This window comes from Eretmochelys imbricata, chromosome 4 (assembly GCF_965152235.1).
Source record: "Eretmochelys imbricata isolate rEreImb1 chromosome 4, rEreImb1.hap1, whole genome shotgun sequence".
NCBI classification, from domain to species: domain Eukaryota; kingdom Metazoa; phylum Chordata; order Testudines; family Cheloniidae; genus Eretmochelys; species Eretmochelys imbricata.
The window spans coordinates 60,892,742-60,910,410 of NC_135575.1; the positions used below are offsets into that span (position 1 = coordinate 60,892,742).

At 38.9% G+C, this 17,669-nt stretch overlaps 1 protein-coding gene across 4 annotated transcripts in view; it reads right to left on the reverse strand.

Annotated features, from left to right (window-relative positions):
• The window catches only part of LRBA (LPS responsive beige-like anchor protein), a 552,094-nt gene that overhangs the window by 303,545 nt on the left and 230,880 nt on the right, over positions 1-17,669 (reverse strand). The gene's annotated exons all lie outside the window — the stretch shown is intronic.

Consider the following 17,669-nt stretch of genomic DNA (forward strand, 5'->3'; position numbering starts at 1 on the left):
TAATATATGTAGCTCTCTCTCAGAGTATAGCCTGCAAAATCTTTTCTCCAATTGCATTCTTCTGTGATTAATCAAAAGTGATCCTAAACTAGATCCCAATCTCAGATGCATGGCATGAATTATCATGTACCTTAAAAAATACCAAATATGTTTGATTTTGAGATGTGAGTCATGCATTTGAAATTAGAATCAGGATGTAGGTCACAAAGCTGTCTCAGCCCAAGGATTCAAATATAAACATACATAAACTGACTTATGTGTCAGAGTGAGAAAGATTTAGGACCTTGACACACTGCCACATTCTTAAAAATATGTAGGGATACTGTAAAGTAATAAATATAAACCAAAAAGTAGCAATAATTTAATATTAAAAAGAAATTCAACTCTGTAAATATGTTTGTTGTTCAATACAAAATCTAGATTCCAGTATGTTGAAATACAAGAAGTTTTATAAAAATGAATATACAAAAACAATTTTTTTTTTCCTGGCTAGTGGCAATGATTTTTGGTTACATAGTGAAATGTGGTGCTCAAGAAACTGACATTAATTGCACTGGGAAGAGCTGTGCACAGGTATGTTTGAGACTGAAAATGAATAAATGCAGCTCCTTAATCCTGACCAGCAACTTTCCTTCTGTTCTGAACCTAGGCCTCCAAGCAGAAAACTTCCAAACGATATGATACCTTTCGATATGACTAAAGTCAGAGGTCCTTTATTTGGGACCTAATCTTAATAGGAATCCATGTCTCAACTATGAGATGACATGAAAAACTGGTAGTACACTTATCTATTGAGCTTCAGTCTTATTTAACAATATGCATTGGAAATCATGTTAAAAAAGACTTTTTACACAATCAGGAAGATAAACTTACGATTTTAAATAAACTGAAATTATACACTTTTTCCTTTTAAACTCTGAATATTTTCAAGAAGAGATACATTTTAAATTGTCAATATTGTGCATTCAAAGAAAAGTAGCAGACCTTCTATAGCATTTGCTCTTAAAATATCACAAATAACCAATTTTAGATGCCATTCTTTTAACTATAAAACACTGCTAAACATAACCAATGCCATGGAAGAGAAATTAAGTAAGACAGGGAACTGAAGGGAGAAAAAAAGACATTGTGTAAATGAAAGCACCTGCTGTTAACAGAAAAAATACAAAACAAAAACATCCAGAAATAAAAATTAGTGTTTATTAGGCACATGAAAAACAGTGGACTGTGTGTATGTGTTTTGTTCTCTAGGACACTGGAAAAATAGATTTAAAACTATATTAGGTGTTCCTAAAAGGTAAAACAGTTTTTTAAAGTTATTCTTTTAGTGATTTTTCAAACCCTTAGTTCTAGACTCTAATGTTTTATGTGCCTTATTTTGCTTTTACTGCAAAAGGAAGAGCTGGCTTCCAAAGATAAAGGAGATTTTTGGTAAATGGTGAAGGTACAGAAATAAATGACCCACTTGGCTAGTGTGTAATTACACTGGCTGAGATTGTAACAATCTATCACATGAAGGAGGATGACACCACGCTAAGGGGTTAGTCAAAGGAGATAGCCTTTGACTAACTACTGGACACAGACGATCGATACTCCACAGATATTGTTCTCTCAAAAGACAATTGAGTTCTAAAAAAGTTTGAAAATAGATTCCCCCACTCCTTCCCAGATACCGATCAGAGACTCATCTTGACCTTATTCTGGAAAAGCAATACTTTCTTTAAAAGGTATATGGAACACATAAATCCTTTGGTATCCTGGAAAGCTCTTTCATACAGTGGAGGAGGAGGAGAGTTCATGCTCGGGATTTGTTTTGAGGTTTTTGGTTTCATTTGTATTTTCTATGCTATTTCAATCTAGGAAAAACAGCTACTGAAATGTTCACTAAAAATTATCTCCATTTCACCTGGCCATTTCATCTCATTAACAGTGACATAGAAAGTCTATAAAAATATGTTTTTGGGGGACAGAGCCTGAATGTGAGTCAAAAGAGGTAAACTATTTGATCATTTATTGTGCTAAATGTATTGTTTCATGGTAGGTTTATGCAGAACACATTTTGCAGCTTTAGTTGTGCATTATTCTGAAATGTCCGTAACTCTGAACAAAATGTTATGGTTGTTCTTTCAAAAGTTTACAACTGAACATTGTCTTAATACAGCTTTAAAACTCTGCTGTGCAGAAGAAAAATGCTGCTTTTAACTGATCTTAATTTAAATGAAACAAGCACAGAAACAGTTTCCTTGCCTTGTCAAAAAAAAATTAAACTTTCCCCCTTTTTTTTTTAGTAGTTTATGTTCAACAGAGTACTGTATTTTCTTTTTTTCTGTCTTTTGTCTCTGCTGCTGCCTGATTGCATAGCGATTTCAAACGAGGCTGTGGTTGACCAGTCAGTTCATAACACTGATGTTCTACTGTATGGTAAATTATCAGAATACTAAGAAACACTATGAAGCATTCATACATCTAAACAGTACTTAGGATTTCAGAATCTGTGTGCACAGGTGAAGTGTCAGTCAGACACAGTATTTTGTATTATGTCACTATATTATTACTGACTTAAATCATATTGCATATAGGTAAACTCAGAGCAATCATGCACCCAAAAAAAACAATAGGAGCTTTGGCACTGACTTTCATAGAACACAGACCTCTCATACAATAATGGAATTGTAAGTGTAGTGGCCTTACCAAGGGTAACGAAAAAATGAAAGAAGCAGACTTTGGAGTGATTTGATAGAGTTTACCTCATACCCCCCCACACCTTTAAAAATACCTCCAGAGGCAAAGAATACACAGAACAGGGGAAACAGCCTCAGCGTAGTTACAGCTATTCTAATTTCACATGATCCTAAAATGCAGAATAGGAAAGAAAGAATATTAAATTTGCTGGATATTCCATCTACAAATCCCCTTTCTCTGATGGATGACATGATTATTCTTGACAACATCCAGAACCATCATTAAATTTTTTACACATTTTACTGCTTTCCAGATAAGAATGTATATCCTTAATCTAAAAAAGCAGAGTGGACTAGAGAAAAAATAGCATTCCCTTTGTCTGTTTGTAAGAAACCCTTTAAAGAACTTGGTCTCCATAATACCCCAAAGATGACTTGCCTTATTGGAGGTCACAAAATGAATGACCCATTGCTTAACATGTATATTTATATTATTCCATTTCCAGCAATACTAGACTGTAAAATAAGGCATCTTAATGTCACATCACAACTGGATAGAGTTTATATAACAGAGTTTAACTACATACACTCCCTACTTTTAGGTGCCTGTAACTAGGCATACAAAGGAAAAGCACAGGGACTCAACCTGTGGGGAAGCAACATTAGTATCCATCCATCCACACTGAAAGGAGACAAACAAGGGGCGGGGGGAGCAGAAGGGAAGAGAGGACTCAGGAGAGAAGAACTAGTGGACTACATAATTGCAGTCTGCTGGAAGGGGCACACTGCAGGAAGGAGAGAGATACTGTATCACTGGCACGTAAAAGCAACTGCTGCTGGGGAAAAGCCATTTGCAAGGTTGGAGGCAATGTCTGTTCACCAGCACCTCCCTTTTCTTGGTGTTGGTGGCTGCCCTCAGATCAGACTTCTACCCCTTGCAGCTGCAGCAGCTGCTAGAAAGTAGCTAGGGAAACCGTATGGCACTGTACTTGCTGAGAGTGGAATGAACAAACACAGTAGAGACAAGGCACTAGTTTTACCATGAGGCAAACTAGATGAGGTCAACCACAAGTGTTGGGTATAGTGTTGACATCACCTAGAAACCTTGTGGTAAAAGCTACTGCTTTGTCTTCATTTACAGTAAAAAAAACAAAATAAAAAACCATTATCTTTATGTGCAGCGAAGACTTGGCCTGAGACACCCCACACCAGACAGGCACTTCCCCCAGCTCAGCTTTTTACTAGCAACTGTTTGTCAGCAGCCCAGGTCCCCTCTCCATGATTCTGCCAAAAGCTACACCTCCTTTCACTTCACACAATGGGATTATGAACTCCAGAATTCTAGTGCCTCCTTTCACTACAGCTCTGTATCTCTGTCCCACCTTCCCAAAATGACTTCTGAAGATAAGAGTGGTGATATTACTTATGCATAAGCAGATGGAACTCTACCTTGACTGATTGGTACTTCCAAGGACTTCTGCATGTGATGCCAAAGCAGCCCATTCAGTACCACAGTCCAACCAGCAGTCTGAGGAGGAGTGGAATACAATCTTTACTTTAGCTGGCACTAAAATGTGTGTGTATTTTTAAACTGGTGTTTACTACAGATACATTTAAAATGTAAAGCGTGTATTGAAAAGCGAGAATCATACTTTAAGATAAGATTGACTTTGCAAACACAAGAGATGAGAGGCAGCATGAAGTTAATGTATACTAGCATAAATATCATTCACACCTGTATACTACAGTGAATAAACTGGCAGAAAACAACAGACATGCTGTGTAAAGAGACTCAGTCAGTGTACTACCCAGTCACTGAAAAGCATATATTGAATGTTCCCCATCAGGCATCTTTAATTAACTGGGTAGGTATGTGATTTATCAGAGTGTGGATTAAAGAGAATGTTACTGTATGTTACCTCTGCATACCCAGTTAACAGAGACACTGTTGTATATTTAATGACATTAAAAGTAACTGAATTACACAGATCAAGTGGTCCTCTATTCTTCTTATGCTGCCTCTACACTCTATTTGGAAGATGTCAGCTAAATTTAATCTAAAGCCATACACAAAGCAAAATGAGTATAGGACTTGTGTGGTCATATTGAAAATCATAGATTTATCAACTGCTCTTTGCAATTTGTACTAGCTGTAAAATTTTAGGTTAGGCAAAGTAGTAAACATGTAGCAGCTCTGGTACAGTATGAAATATAGGGGGCCTGGTTCTTCACCGCTTTGCACTCTGCGTAGTTATTTACGCCTGCACAAGGTGAATGTAAAATGCTACCCAATCAGAATTCTCTACTTACACACACCAGTGTTTTGCACTTAGGTCTGGTCTACACTACAGACTTACATCAGTATAACCACATCACTCAGGGGTGTGAAAAATCCACATCCCTGAGCAACCAACCTAACACCTGGTGTAGACAGCGCTATGTCAGCAGGAGAGCTTCTCCCATCGATATAGCTACCGCCTCTTTGGCGGGGGAGGGGGGCAGGTGGATTAACTACACCAACAAGAGAGCTCTCTCCCGTCAGCGTAAGAGTGTCTTCATTAAAGTGTTACCGTGGCACAGTTGCATCAGTGCAGCTGCACTGACACAACATTTTAAGCACAGACCTGCCCTTACTTTGCATCAGTGCAAGATGCAAAGCAGTGGAGCATTAGGCTCATGCACTATAAAAGTGGTCTATTTCTTTGTTTTCAAAGTGATGCACTGATCAAGACACACGATACTCTATAATCTAATTAGAATTCTGTGCATTCTTTAATACAAGTATGAGATGGCAAAAGCAAAGCTTGCCTTACCACTCATACGTAGCATATTATTTTCACATCCCCAGCAATAGCTCTGAATTCAAGTTCTTCAGATAGAGTTCGTCTGCTTTTTCAACTGCTGTGTGACTTCATGTAATTTACCACACCTACAAGCCATTTATTCTTTTGTGCTATCTCTGGGCTGAGGGTTTCCGGCACATAAACCTGGTCATACTATAAATGTGTCAATCAAAATCAAAAACCTCAAAACCCGCTGCTAATCCAACTGGTGTCTTACAGCTATCAGGACCTATTTCCAGTTCAAAATAAGAGATTCCATTTTAACTCATAACATGTCAAAAGCCCCCCTCCCCTTTTGAGTAAATAGGGGCAGGTTAACACCTTGTTAGGAAGTAATGATTGTCTAGATTCAGCATGTATATTAATTAATTTTGAGTGCCCAAAGGTATGCTAAATGTTTCACAAATAAGGAATACTTGTTCCCTGCCATGAAGAGTTTGCATTCCAGTCATAAAGTTTACAAAGACAAGATGAGACACTACAAGTGAAAGAAATATGAGGGGATGGAGGAATTAGAGAGGACAAAGTTATAACAAGGTCAGCTAGTTAATCAGTTTAGTTCTATGCACCTCTTGGCAGAGTAACAGTATATCCATGTGGATTTTTTTCTCTTCCTTTAAAGATATTTTCCTTTCCTATGAGCATTTTTTAAATGTGTATATTATACCAGCTAGAGTTTTTGTCAAGGTGCAGCTTCATTCGTAGGAATAATTAAGTGCAACCATCAAGCCTAGATGTCACAGATGTGTGGATCATCATGGCTAGGTCTGACATGGAATCTTTTGGCCAGCTGCTGATCGATGTGGGAATTTTTTGCTATTTTATCGATTTAGGCATTAATTATTAGAAGCTACTTTGTGAAAAATCATGGGTTTTTTGGTGTGTTTTTTTTAAAAGTAGCCTTACATTTTTCCCCCCTCTGGAGGCCTGTTTTTCCCCTGCGCGCTCTCTCACACCCTCCCAAAAAGTTTGATTTAAAAAAATGCAGATTTTCTCAGGCAAATTAGTTCTTAGTATAGTCTGATACCTTTTGATATCTTTAGCAGTATTTTTATGACTGCATAATGCATAAAAGTAGGTAATGTGTATTTCCTTGCTTAAGCCAAAGAAACTGAACAGATTTTTTCGAGTTCCATAAGAAAATTTTCTGGCTTACATCCTTTGTATCAAGTTTCAGCCACAAGGGTTTTTCAGTTAGTTATGAAATATCTGAAAATAGGGGTTCTTGCAAAACACTGACAACTTCAACATTAGCAATACTATGAGGGTTTATAGCAAAATAGTAACACACCAGATGGAAAACTTTACAAACTCTGTAGTACATTCAGCTATTCATATGCTTGTCATATTATTATTATTCTTGGTAATCTCAGCCACAATGTTTATACTTTGAAAGGTAAATGTTATCATAAAATGATTTTCTAACAATTCCTCCCACTCCTGTTTTGTACAACATGTCCATTTTCTTTAGATTCATCAACTCTCAGTCTCTCTGCAGTGTTAATCTTAACCTTTGATACAAGTGATACGCCTGTATGGATACCTCTTTTCAGTCAAAGAACATTTTAGCAATTTTACAGCTTTAAAATGTTGAAAGAGAAAAACCTCTGATATAATCTATCATTTTTCTCAAGGACTAAATATATTTTAAATTAAACAAATAACTGGCTATAAAATTAAGAAAAACGTGCCAAAAATCCAAGTAAATCACAGAACACCATTTTCTCTATGTTATTCTGGATCATAAAGTAATGCAAAATGAATAAAAAAAAAAGTTAAGTATCTGTCCACTCCGTCTTCCTCCTCTTCTGCTGCTTTTGACCTTATTCATCACTTTCTCCTTGACATCTTATCCTCATTGAGCTTTCAATAGTCCTTCCCTGGTTCTCTCTCCTGCATCTGACCGCTCTTTCAAGTCTGGTCTACACTTGAAACTCACACCAGTATAGCTATATCAGTTATAGGTATGATTATGATTATTATTATTGATATAGCTATACCAGTATAAATCTTAATATGGATGCAGTTATACTGGTGTAACCATCCATATATCACTATACCTTATGCCAGTTTCAGGTCTACATTGGAAACTTTTGCCAGAGCAATAATGCCAATTAGAGATGTGATTTATTTTATTTATTTATTTATTAAACAGCAGCTCTATACTGGCAAAAGCCCTAGTGTAGATGTAGTTATACTAGCAAAAAAGTGCATTTGCCAGTACATCTTATTTCATTTGCAGAACCAGTATAGCTAGCGAAGCAAACCTTTTCAAGGCTTCAGTATCTCTTTCGGTGGGTATTCTTCTTCCACTCTCACATTCTTTGTGGTGGTCTCAGACCTCTGTCATTGGTTCTTTGCTCCTCTCATTGCACACTTTGTGTCTGGCAGATCTCACTTGCTCACACAGCTTTAGCTATTGTCTCTATGCTGATGGCTTTCTGATCTCTCCCCCTCTTTCCATTCAATCCCACATCTCGGCCTCCCTCTCTCTCAGATAACTCTTGGAGATCTTATTAAACTGAACATGGCCAAAACCAAAGTACATATCTTTCATTCCAAGCATTAGGATTCAATATCTATCACTGGCTATACCAGCATCCTCCCTAACACTCAGGGTTGCAACTTTGGGGTTAATTTTGATTTCTCTCACATACACCGTTCAGGCAGTATCTAAATCTGGCTCTCAATATCTCCAGGATCCATCCTCTTCCTTCCATTCCAACAGACAAATTTTTTCATTCAGGCCTTTGCTTAACCTATCTTAGGATATGTCTACACTGCAATTAGATACCTTTGGCAGGCCTGTGCCAGCTGACTCGGGCTTGCAGGCTGGAATCCGGGCTCCAGGACCCTGCAAGGTGGGATGGTCCCAGAGCTTGGGCTGCAGCCTGAGCCTGAAGATCTACATCACAATTAAACAGCCCATGAGCCTAGCAGGGACCAGCTGCAGGTTTTTAATTGCTCTGTAGACATACCCTGAGCATATAACAACATACTCTCTGGCCTCCCAAAAACACATTGACCCTCTTTAATGGCTACATTTTGTTTAAATTGAAGTAATCTTTCTTCCCCTGACATTTTGTTATTTAATCCATGTCACTCTCCTCTCCAATGGTCTCTAGTCTCTGTCTGCTAACAAATAAACTTTACATTTCTTACCACCACCTTCAAAGATCTATATTAACTCTGCTCCTCCTGATTTAGAATCACAGAATTACAGAAATGTAGGCCCACAAGAGATGCCTAGAGATCATCTAATCCAACCCCCTGCACTGTGGCAGGACCATCCACAACAGACCATCCACAACAGATGGACAGGTGTTTGTCTAACCTGTTCTTAAAAACCACCAATGACAGAGTTCTACAACCTCTCTTGCAAGCCTATTCTAGTATTTAACTATCCTTATAGTTAGCAAGTTTTTCCTAATATCTAACTTAAATCTCCCTTGCTGAAGATTACTTCTTGCCCTACCTTAGGAGGACATGGAGAATAATTGCCATCTTCTTTAAAATAATCCTTACATATTTGAAGACTATTAGGCTATACCGAAAGAAGGACAAGAGACATGTGACATGGGTTTAAAACAGGCTGCAACTTTATTATTATATGTCTGGGACTACTCAGCAGATAAAAGTCTACAGTGCAGGTAACCCCATGTTTATTCTGTAATTACCCAGGGGGCTTTTACCAGCTCCCCCTCTTTTCCCATCCAGGTCCCTCCAGCAAATCCATCTCCAGGATCTTACCATCCACCCCACCCTGTAAGAGCGTTAAGGTGGGCTACAAGAATACGGGCGTTGGCTCCAGCATTCCCTCTAATTTTTTATGTCCATGTGAGGAATGAATTTTGTTATGTGCACCAATAACAAAATTCATGTGGTGGGGGTGGGGCCGAGGGGTTCGGAGTGTGGGAGGGCACTAACGACTGGGGCAGAGGGGAGTGAGGGCTCTGGCTGGGGGTGCAGGCTCTGGGGTGGGGCCGGAGATGAGGGGTTTGGGGTAAAGGCTGCCTAGGGGCTGCGGTGAGGAGAGAGGACTCCCCCAAGTCCTCTCTCACTGCAGCATCTTGGGGCCAGTGGAGAGGTGACTGCGGCAGCTCCGGTGAGGCTGGGCTGGGCCAAGGGAAGGGCTCCTCTCCCCCGGCCATGGCAAGTGCAGGGCAGGTCCACGCTCAGGCCAGCAGGGAGGGGCGCCTCTCCCCCAGCCATGGCAGGTCCACGCTGGGGCCAGTGGGGAGGGGCACCTCTCCCTTGGCCGCGGCAAGTTCCCCTGCCCCAGCCATAAAGCACTGTTTCCCTTCATTCAGCCAGCCAGCCGAATACCTGCCGGCTTAAAGATGCAGGGCGTTCGCTATCAGTCATCTTTTCTCAAGACTAAACATAGACAGATCTTTTTAACTTTTCCTCACAGGTCCAGTTTTCTAAATCTTTTGTCATTTGTGGTTGCTTTCCTCTGAACTCTTTCCAGTTTGTTCACATTTTTTCTAAAGTGTGGAACCCAGAATTGGACAGAATACTCCAGCTGAAGCCTCCCCAGTGCTCAGTAGATATGGACAATTAACTCCCATGTCTTATATATACAACATTCCTGTTAATACACTCCAGAATGGTATTAGCCTTTTACACAAGTGCATCTCATTGTTGGCTCATATTCAATTTGTGATCCACTATAAACCCGAGATCATTTTCTGCAGTACTGCTGTCGCCAGTTATTCCACATTTTGTAGCTGTTCATTTGATTTCTTTTTCTTCTTAAGTGTACTACTTTGCATTTGTCTTTATTTGATTCAGGGGTGGGCAAACTTTTTGACCCGAGGGCCACATCTGGGTATGGAAATTGTATGGTGGGCCATGAATGCTCACGAAATTGGGGGTTGGGCTGGGGATGAGGGGTTGGGGGTGCAGGGTGCTCCAGGCTGGTAACAAGAGGTTTGGAGGGTGGGAGGGGGATCAGGCCCTCATGTTTGGAGGGTGGGAGGGGATCAGGTTTGGAGGGTGGGGCAGAGGGCTGGGGCATGGGAGGGGGTCAGGGGTACAGGCTCTTGGTGGCGCTTAACTCAAGCAGCTCCCAGTAGCAGCGACAGCTTGTCCCCCCCATGGCTCCTACATGAAGGCATGGCCAGGCAGCTCTGCATGCTGCCCCATCCGCAGGCACCGCCCCTGCAACTCCCATTGGCCACGGTTCCCGGCCAATGGGAGCTGCAAGGGAGGCGCTTGGGGTAGAGGCAGCATGCGGAGCCCCCTGGCTGCCCCTATGCATAGGAGCCGGAGGAGAGGCATGCCGCTGCTTCCAGGAGCCATGGTGGAGTGAGGCAAGCCCCCGACTCCACTCCCCAGCAGAAGCTCAAGGACTGGATTAAAATGTCTGGGGGGGCCGGATGCAGCCTCTGAGCCATAGTTTGCCCACCCCGATTTAATTCCATTTTGTTGATTTCAGACCAATTCTCCAATTTGTCAAAGTTGTTTTGCATTTTAACCTTGCCTTCCAAACCGCTCCACTCCCCCCAGCTTGGTATCATCCACAAATATTTATAAGCATACTCTCCACTCTATTACCTAAGTCATTACATTATAAACTCTCAGAGTTTTTCATCCCAGATCATTAAATCAGATAGGCAGACACTTGAAGATCCTAGACCAGTGCCCTAAAAAACATGTTAAGAGTGTGAGTCTCTCTCTCTTTCTCTCCTACTTCCCCACTCCCCCAAACCTTTTAAGCAAAGTCTTTGTCAAAACCAAATTGTCTCCACAAAATGTTTTGACTTCAATGCAACAGCATATTTCAATAACCTCTCTTTTAGTCCACAGTGTTCTAACCAGCTCCAGTTTAAACCCCAACCCTGCAGTACAGACTTCTACCACTTGAGCTACAAGAACTAATTACAGTTGCTGGGAGCAGGAACCAGTTGTTTCCCTATACAAACTGGCTAGCTGAGAAGGGTTCCATAATACAGAGTGCATGTACCTCGTGCACAGCTGACTCACAACTTCGCCTGAGGGCAGGCCTCAGCTTCTGTCAGTGTTACGGGCCTGCCCAGGCTGTCTGCACTCTGGGAAATCCGTGGGCTCCCAATGGGTCCTAAATGCAACGGAAAAATAATGCTGTCCACCATTAGGCCATTGAACTGATGGCCTAGCTGGATGTCTTGTGACCACATTCATCAGTCCATCAGTCCCAGGCACCTCTGTTTAATTGGCTTTGCAAGTCTCTACAGTGCACAGTGAATCTGCAACAGATGGAGTAACAGGGAATGACAAACAGTGACAAAAAATAGTCTGAAACCGATCACAGATATATAGGGCAGGAAGAGACCTCAAGGTATCATCTAGTCAATCCACTTCCACTGAGGCAGGATTACGTACACCTAGACCATTCCTGACAGGTGGTTGTTTTACCGGTTTTTAAAAGCTCCAGTGATGGGGATTCCACAACCTCTGTAGGTAATTTGTTCCAGTGCTTAACTATTCTTATAGTTAGAAAATTTTCCTAATATATAACCTAAATCTCCCTTGCTGCAAACTAAGCTGATTATTTCAACTGATCACTGTCCTTGTTATAATAGCCTTTTACATGTTTTATGTCCCACCCCATCATCCTTTTCTTCTCTGCACTAAACATGCCCAGTTGTTTCAGACTTACCTGATAGATTTTAAAACCATGACCTCTTATATTTTTGTCACTTTCCTTTGGGCTGTCTCTGATTTGTCCACATCTTTCTTAAAGTGTGGTGCTCAAAACTGGACACAAGCACTCCAACTGAGAGCTCATGAGTGCTGAGTGGAATGATTACCTCCCATCATGTCTTGTGTACGATACCGCTGTTAATACTTCCGAGAAAAATATCTGCCTTTTTTGTAACAGCATCATTCTATTAACTCATATTCAATTGGTGATCCACTGTAATCCCCAGATTCTTTTCAGCAGTACCACTGCCTAGCCAGTTATCCTCCATTCTGTATTTGTGAATTGCAACTGATTTTTTTTTTAACAATAATTTATCCTGAGGTGGAAACTTAGAAGCTAAGAGATTATTCCTTTTCCTCTACTATGAGATTTAGACAAGTAACACTGTTCTGAGTAATGGAATAAAAAAACTCTTATAGTGACTATTCTCTTCCCTGTCTCACCCACATCTACTTTTCAGATAAGATGCATTGGTTCACTGACAGTTTAACTCACTATAGCCAGTTTCAGAGCAGGAAGGGAAAAGAACTCCCCCTCTTCTCCGGTGGTATTTCATTCAGTTTCACCTTTGGTGGCTCTGGATCTGCTAGGTAAGCTATATTCAGCCTCTCAACTACCACTAAGATGACCTCTTCTCAGATGACTAGTGAAAGCTAAGGCAGTGGGACTGGGTCTGTTTTTTATAGAAACAGTCAAAGTCTCCCTTTGTGAAAGCAAATTGCACATAGCCCTAAAGCAAGTTATAATTAGATCCCCTGTTCAAGAAAACTTTTCCTGCACTAAAAAACTCTTGAGATGGGGCTGAAGTTGAATTGTTCCCTTTTTGGGAAAAGTTATTGAGAAGGTGATGATGAAAACTCCAAACCTGAATCCCTTCACAGTCTCAGTAGATCTCAGCACGACATGGAGATTTTACTTATTTCTATGGTTTACACTCTCCTTATGGTGAAAGACAGAGATCAGGTGTCCATTAGATCTTTCAGCAGCCTCTTACACATTTAGTTTATTTATCAAAAAGGTATTGTGTAAGGAGAAATCTGACTGTCTGATTAAAAATTTCCATTTTCTTGGTATCCATTGTAACCCAAACATTGTTTGGGACTAATTATTATAAAATTATACAAAAATATTTTATAAAGGCATTTTAACATGATAGAATGTGATTGTACAGGAACTTTCACTTATAATGGCTGAAGGTACTTGGCCTCAGGCCTCTATACAAATATAGAACATTGTACCCACAACTCACTGGGAGTTATTGCATATGTATTGACGTACACATACTAAAATACAACATTTAAACACTAACTTCTATACACCTACTTATTTCATGAAAGTACTTCAAAAAACCTTATTTCTTTAACTGACATTTACATTGTTCCCTCCCACCTGCTTCATTTGCTAATGATTTACATTTTTTGGAGGGGGACACAGAGCGGGAGACAAATAGTAAAAATGTTAGGTTTATTAAGCCATTTCACTATGTTATTGTCATTGTAGGCTATAAAGAATTTCCTAGCATCATCAAAGCTCCAGAGAGAGCAATGAATGTTGCTTTACACTGATGTCAAGTGCAAGATCCTCAGGGTCAGGTAGGAGTCAGAATGAAAAGCATGTGAGCCAGTAAGAAAGGGGGAAAATTATACCTCTTCATCACGACGTGTTTTATGGGGACGCTTTTAAAATTCTGTGCATTGATGCCTATTTAGGAAGTGTAAATCTGTATAAATCTATGACGAACATCTGGAAATTTTGAAATTTTATTAATAAACTCAGCCATACAATATATTACAGATGGGGGAAAAGGCGCATCATATTTTCAATTTTTAGACTAATAAAACTACATTTGCCCTGATAGGCAGAGCTCTTGGCGCTGTTTTGTTTGAAGTTTTTTCTTGTTCTTTTTTTATTTAAAAAACAAATATTTTGAAATGCATTTTATTGCAAATGCCAAAGGGAACAGGTTAAAAAATAATCATTGCTCTTTAAAGTAATACTGTGTTTTAAAACAGAACACATACGTATCTCACTTATCTACAAACAACTATACAGAGAAAGAATGTGGTTACTTCTCACAAGTAACATTAAAAATTCAGTTCGACCCTTCTCTTTCCTTGGACTCTGGATTCTAAAATGACATACTACAAGATAAAATAGTAATGCTAATATTGATAGTTTATCCATTACAGGTCAGCTAACTGTCCACTGGAACAGTTACAAAGCTGTTAGTTTCGATTTCACAAGGCCAATCAATACAGAGGCATACTGTTTCAATTTTGCCTGCATTGATTTTTTTTTTATAACACCCCAACCTTACAGCATTCATCTTTTTGAAAGAAGGAAGATTTGATTTACTGAAGAAAAATTGGAGAGAGCATCACAAAGATTTTTACCAGCAAGCCTGTGACACAGAAAAAAGATGAATGTCTCTAAGGCAGAGACGCCTCTTGCTTGAGGGCATCCATTAGAACACATTCAACCAATCTGAAACAGAGTTTCTTAAGCAACCGAAACCTGAGCCTAAACTCAGTCTCCTAAACTAATCAAAAGCATTCAGAGATCTTGATATACAGAGGTTCTCTTAAAAATTCCTAAACCTTATTGCTTCTAAAATAATTTATGTCTGCAGTTCTACCTTTGCATTTTTCTGAGAAGAGTACCACCCTTTTCCCCTCTAATACCAAGAATGAATTTCCATGGTACATTAGTCAGCCTATTAGAATGCAATGAAGGACGATATGAGAAAAGGGTAGTATGTCCTCTGAGACTTTCATCCAGTGTTCTCCATCATCTCTCCTCATCCTTCTTATATTCAGCCACTTTACCAGGTGTCATCTACATGAAAGATGATTTGTCTCCTGACCCAAATAAACACAATGCCTGCTCTATGCACCAGAAAAAAATTACTTCTGCCACTCTGTTCATTTGTGTCCTCTTTCCTGCTTATTCCACCATTCTTATCAGGCTTTCTCAGTTTTCACCTGAGCCTCACTCCAGGTGACAGTAATGTATGGATGAACAGGTACTTGTCTGTCCCATTATTTCCTGAAATCTCTAAGCATTTGAAAAAATGCAATGACAGTAAAGGGCACAGAGATATCAGAGCTCTGTGAAAGGAATGCTTTCTTTGCATGCCACAGCAATAGCCAGGACTTCAAATCCAGTGGAGGAAAAAGAGCTTGCTTACTCTCTCTCATGTGGCAAAAGCTGGTACAATCTGGATATTAAGACACAAATTGCATTCAGGCAGGTCACTATGTGTCAAAAGATATTAGATGCCTGCTGTGAGGAAACAACAATTCACATCTGCTTCTGAGAAAATAATATTTTCATTTTCAGTTTTTATTGAATGGAAACTTTAGGGAATATGTCTGTATAAAGGGTATTAAGTCTAGCAAGTATAACATGTTCAAAATGGCTATAATCATCATTGTGTTATCCATAAAGCAGCAGATTTCATTTGGTCTCTTTAGATGGGATAAATTGGATTCTTTTTTCCCCGGCTTGCAGTTTTGTTGCAGTACCAGATGTTTCTCAAATGCCACATGCTGGGGCTCCTATACCGAATGTAGCACCTGACCTTCTCTATAATTGACTAAAAATATTGATGTAATGGCATGAGTCTGATTGTGATTTATTAAAACCACTGCCGATCCCAGGCCAGCTGCCAGCACTGCAGCCCACTGATCGTAGGGCATTAGAAAAGCCATCAATATTGAAACAAAATAAATGACATTAATGGGAAAGTATTAGGCCTTCAGAGCCATGGCTACAAGCAATTATATGGATTCCAAAGGAGGATGAAAAACAAAATACCACAAACCAAATATTAAAAAGTACTACTAAGATTGAATTTACATGACAAAAATGTAGTACAATTCTTTAAGGGAAAATAAAATATTAATGTAACCCCTTTAATACAGCTTTTGCTTAGGATGACAATCGTGTGCCCTTTTTTTTTTTTTTTTTTTTTAAAACAGGTTTATGGTGGGTAAATGCATTCTGGCTTCCCGATAAAGATTTTTTTTCCTCTCTAATGCCATTTAAGTTTCCTAGAATTATGTTAAGTGTACTGCAAAGTGCATTATGTGATATTTCCATTTCACTGTAGATCATTATTTATTATAAAATAGAAATAATCATGTCCATATTTTCTACACTACATAATTTACAAGCTGATTAACCAAACCTTGTATGAAGAAAATCAGAGAATAGTTAACCCACTTTCTGTGTGCACTACATTTTACCAATTACAGCTCAACCTATCTCGCTATACCAGTACTATCATGATAAGCAAAACACATCTAAATGGCAAAGAGTTCTTCATACTCCTTATTTAAAAGCCATTAAGGACAGAAACTGTTTTAAGCTAAGGAACACAAACAACTGAACAAAACACTAATGGCGCACACTCTGAAAATTGAAGAGCCACTGATGTATGAAGTGCTAGACAAAGTTGTTTGAAGAGACACTGTTACAATCTTAAAATACTATGTTCATAGAAAGCGATTAACTAACCAACCGTTGTCGGAAATGTTTAAGTGTGTAATTATTTTGTATTTTCTTGCAGAGTATTTTCATAAAGGCTTTCCATATTTAACACAGTTTGAGCACCACATTTTGGGTTTGTGGCTCAACTGTAATTCTAATATGCTATAATAAAAACCTCAATATTAATAGTACTTAATAGCTAATATCCATCAAAACTTATTATGAAATGAGAAATTGTTGAACATGATAAAATTGTTTTTAATACAAAAGAGCTAATTGAGATTATTGGCAAAAATAATATATTAAATTTTTCACTCACATTTCCTACCTCCACCTTTCATTGCATACAAATGACAGCATTTCAAGAAGCAAATGGACTCAGCATCGTATGTTCTAGCCAAGACACATTCAGTTTATTTTTTAAGTCCTAATCAGATATGCAGTTCTAGGATTTGAACTTTCATTTTAAATATTCAGCTGAAACTATCAGCTTGACTTGAGCAGAAACAATTAAACAAGTGTCAATGTAATTACTATTCCATATTCCGTAGAATTTCCCAAATGAAAGCAATGTAATTTTCATTTGGTTGTGTTTTGCTCTAATGTATGAGTAGACAATGCAACATAATAAAAAAACATTTTCCTCTTTCCTGGAGACAAGGGGGTGCAATGTTACCTCTCTTCATAAATTTCTATTGGTCAGGTGTTAAATATTCCATTCCACGCTTCAGTAACAGAAAATATTTTAGGGAATATTTATTCATGTATTTCCTGTTTTTTTAAAATAAATGATGCAGTTATACTGGAATTTGAAAAAAATTTGGAGCTCTACATAGTGATGAGGTTTAAATCCAACTGGGGAAGAATTTTTTTCTATATTGTTGTTGCTTTCGCATATATGTTGCACTGATTCTCTACATTCAGGAAAGCAAAATGTATTTTTACCATTTCAGATATGCCTCAGTA